Genomic DNA, 4663 nt, shown 5'->3' with positions numbered 1-4663 from the left:
TCTTCATGTCTTCATGTCTTTCACGTTCTTAACTGTTCAAAAAAACGTTTTAATTGCCCTGTACGGACTTCATACGGTTTTTTATAATTTCGTTGTAACCTTTAATTTTATACTACTCACAAAAACAAAAACTAAAAAAAAAAAGACACACCTTGAAAATGAGCGAAAATAAAGGAGCGTGGTGGGTGTTAACTGAATTTCTCTCTTCTCAGTTTTGGGGAAATATGCGCATGTTGCCGGTTATATTTTTAAAATCCGTTCTCAGGTTGAATCCGTTTTTGTCTAGGTTAATTCAGTGGTGATTCTCAGTTTACCTAGATTGAATACGCACTCAGATGAATTGAAGAAACTTGTTTTGGAGCCTAAATTAAGCCTAGAGAAAAAATAGGGTCAGGTAAGGATACGTGTTGGTTATTATACGTGGATATCAATTGACTTATTATACGAAAGTAAATAATGAAAACAGCTGTGTTGGGTTGAGTATGTTCGCGCGGTTGTAGTGTGGTGCACGGTGAAGGCATTTAGGACTATAGATCTGGAGGGTCCGAGTTCGATTACTGGTAAGTGTGTAGTACAGTTCTTTTTTCCCTTACTGTGTTGTAATGTTGAGACTGAATGGATAAGTGGGATGAATACTGAAAACCGATAAGATGAAACGAAACACTAAGAAGATGTGTCGAGATGCGTAAGACAAAGTTGAAGGAAAGGTACAGGTGTTCTCAGACCTTTTTGGGAGGTTGGTAATGTTGAGACTGAATGGATAAGTGGATGATGAATACAGAAACCGATAAGATGAAACGAAACATTAAGAAGATGTGTTGAGATGCGTAAGACAAAGTTGAAGGAAAGGTACAAGTGTTCTCAGACCTTTTTGGGAGGTTGGTAATTTTGAGACTGAATGGATAAGTGGATGATGAATACAGACACTGATAAGATGAAACGAAACATTAAAGAAGATGTGTTGAGATGCGTAAGACAAAGTTGAAGGAAAGGTACAAGTGTTCTCAGACCTTTTTGGGAGGTTGGTAGCTGCTTTAAATATTAAACCTAGGTAAAATGAGGATCACCAATTTATATAACCTAGGTAAAAAACGGACTCAACCTGTTAACCGGGAATCCGCTTTGACCGACAGCATATGTTCTTAGTGTGTTCTTAAAATTTCGATTCTTAGTTTGAACGTTCTTATGAAAAAACCGACTGTATTCCAACCAACCTCGTTTTCCCAGACACGACCGCACTTTAGAGTTAGTTGACGTGGCTCTTGTTTTCAATTTTGCTATTGCTTTTATAAAACCTTGCGCGCAGCTTTTACAGAATCTTACCTTTTTAGAACTTTATTTACCCTTTTTCAATTTACATATATTTAAATTCATTTAATTTTAGGAACCAGGAATGCCGCATGTGTCATAAAAAGGAATTTTGTTATTGTTAAAATTTCGTACCTTATAAATTAATTAATAATTTATTTTTACCTTTTAGATCTGAGTGAACAAACACTTCACAACCGTGGCAGAATCCACTTGACACAAGACAGGCTGTTTTCTTGCGGATACTCTCTTTAACTACAGAGATGCATAGCGCCTTTTTACGATTAGCAATAAGTCTTTTAATCGGCTTGGAGTCTCTGCTTGTCAATAGCACTTTTACAAGGGAATCTCTAGATCAACGCAGACTAAAGAGACATGTTACTGAAGCGAGAGCCCGACGTCATGCTCGTTCCTTATCAGAGTTGCCTTGCATCAACCAGACGAGTTGTAGGTACGTGGCGGCCGTGTTGAACTTTCCTCCGTACGTCAAAAATACCAGCATTAATACAGAAAGAGGAATACTTTTACAGAGAGATTATTGAGATTGTGGACTCAGCGTGCCTGGGAATGACTTCGGTTGACGATCCTCCAACTTGCTGTATGGAACCTTTATTTGTCAATACTTCGGATGAAATGATTGAATTAGTTAAGGACAAAAAGGTGGATCTTGCCTTTCCTATACAGGTGGAAACAAAGGAAAAGCTCAAAGACATTCCTTATGTGACTCTGGTTAGGGCGTATGTGGCAAAGGGATCCTCACTCATTGTGAACACAAAACAGTGCGAAGTAGAATCACGAGAACAATTACTAACTTCCATTACATCACAGTGGCCAATACTGGCTTGCATCATATTGCTGTCAGGAATTTCAGGAGTCATAATTTGGCTCTTGGTAAGTGACTGCATGGTTATCAATACTGAGAAAACCCCTCAAAGGTAGCAAATGCATACGGTGGGTGCCAGAATCAAAAAACGCCAGTTGCTTTAGTTTGTTTTTTTGTTCAAGTTGGATCGGAGTTTTAGCATGCGCATAAGCAAAACTAAATCAATTTCGAAACCACTTAACTTGACGCCGCTTTATAAACTAATTTACAGACAGCAGATAAGAACATAACAGACCGATTAGCGCTTCCTCGGAAGAGTTTCGACACATCAATAAACACATCAATAAACTAGCAATCTACCGGTGATCTGCACAAGACCGATCAGGCCGCCGCGTGTCACATGCCACGTGACCTGATTATCCTCGTCCTCGACATCGTTTCAGTGATCAAGACTCTTGAAGCTCTGAAAGTGTTATTTTGATCAGTGCAGTTTCAAGAAATGTATTATTTCACTCAAGCGTGTTTTGAATACTTCAGAATGAAAAATGTCACAACGAGATTTCCAGAAACAAGATGGCTATGAATGGTTTTAAGATGGGGTAAAAAGAAAGAAAGAAAGAAACTTTATTTTAGTGTCTAGTCGTTCTAACGCTGAAGCACTAACTGGGGACACTGTAAATTGAAATTAACAATTAATACAAATCAAGTCAAATGTTGGTTTTTGAGGAGAGGGGAAACCGGAGTACCCGGGGAAAACCTCTCGGTGCAGAGTAGAGAACCAACAACTCAACCCACATATGACGCCGAATCTGGGAATCGAACCCGGGCCACATTCTTGGTGGGAGGCGAGTGCTTTCACCACTGCGCCATCCCTGCACCCCAGAGGAGTCTGCAAAGTTTGTGATTTTGGCTTATTGAGAAATATACAGCGCAAATAAAAAAAAAAAGTAATAGTTTCTTATTCATTTGCTTGCTTACTTACAGGAACACAAGGCAAATAAGAGTCAGTTTTCCTCTTCGTTTACAGCTGGGTCTCCTGAGGGCTTCTGGTGGGCAGTGGTTTCGCTTACAACTGTAGGGTATGCACTGTAATAGAAATGGGAATCTCGCGACCGGCGCGATATACATGTCAACACAGCGAAAAGATAATCCATTTTTCTCCCGTTTAGTGCCCGACCATCCCAATTATATCTTTTTCAGAAAAATAAAGATTGCGATAAAGCTTAGAGGTTTAGCTTTGTAAACTAATTTTCAATACCGACGTCTATTCATCGGCGAGGTAGTTCCATTCCATTCCATTTTAGACTCGCAGATAGATGAGTCAATCCTATTCGGCTTCAATCTCCTAAATATTGATAACACTTACTTAATGTAGGCTTTGCATTTGGAGGCCTAGCTCTACTTTCAATCTTGGGTTTGCACCTTTAACCACGACTCTTTCCCAACCTTGTTTCCCTTCGCCCAGACGTGTAGAGGCCCATTCCAAGTTGTTGTTCGCCTCTTTTGCAGGACAAGTCTTCGTGCAATGCGACAGTGTTACGTATTTTAGCAACAATTAAAGTCATTTTCCCCAAAAGAGTTTTCTTTAACGAGGCAAACCTGAAGAGCAACTTGAAAATGGTCTATTGATAAGGAGCAAGTTCGCTCGTTTCGGAAATAATTTGTGCCTGGGAATTGCATGACATGTTATTCTTGAAAAGAAGAGTAAAATAACTGTGTGATTGACATTCTGGGCTTCAAAAGAGTTGTCACTGATTGAATTACATAATCTTGTCTTTTTCATACCAGATATGGTGACAAGACTCCCAAGACCTTCCTTGGACGTGTGTACGGAGTAATCTGGATACTCGTAGGGGCCATCATGTTGTCTTTATTTACTGCGTTGTTTACCAATGCGATGCAGGCAGCACTTGATGGCACAAAATGCCAAGATATCAATTCTAAAGATGTGAGTTTTCAAAGGTCATAATTAAGAACTTAATACTGATGCAAAACTTTCTCCCCAAAAACACAACCTTTCACTTCCTTCCTTTCTGCCTTCAAAATTCATAAACCTATAGAACGCAAAAGAACCCACACACTATATTCGAGTACTGAGGGCATGGAGTTCCCGGTGTTGGGTCTTCTGTGGTGTATCATGGTTGGGAGGCTAAATGCTCAGAGATTCTAGCTGCATCAAGCTACCCTAAAATCCGAGGGTAAACAAAGATATAATATATGATATACTATGTTTAAAAGGACATTTAGCTATTTAGAATCGCGTGGTGGAGATATCAAAATCAACATTCAGTCCTGTTAGGAAAAGTAGATTTTACATTACTATCAAACCTTTTTCGCCTTTCATTGCCGTTGTAATAAATTTCCTTTTAGGTTGGTGTGTGGATAGTGAACAGTGAGATAAAAAGATTTGCAGTCGAAGAATTTGACGCCAACATCGTCAGTAAGTAGTTGTTGTTTTAGTACTTTCACCATCTTCTGCTCAGTGAAACGAGCATTGAGTCGTTGTGGCGATATCTTAGCACCAGAATAATT

At 39.3% G+C, this 4663-nt stretch overlaps 2 pseudogenes; both read left to right on the top strand.

Moving 5' to 3' along the window:
* LOC137976165 (tetratricopeptide repeat protein 28-like) overlaps positions 1–4663 on the top strand; it is a 134981-nt pseudogene that overhangs the window by 67048 nt on the left and 63270 nt on the right.
* Positions 1498–4663, top strand: part of LOC137975022 (uncharacterized) — a 16377-nt pseudogene continuing 13211 nt past the window's right edge.

Source organism: Montipora foliosa, chromosome 11 (genome assembly GCF_036669935.1).
Source record: "Montipora foliosa isolate CH-2021 chromosome 11, ASM3666993v2, whole genome shotgun sequence".
Taxonomy (NCBI): domain Eukaryota; kingdom Metazoa; phylum Cnidaria; class Anthozoa; order Scleractinia; family Acroporidae; genus Montipora; species Montipora foliosa.
Note: the sequence above shows the minus strand (reverse complement) of the source record. Positions and strands in the feature narration are given on the sequence as shown.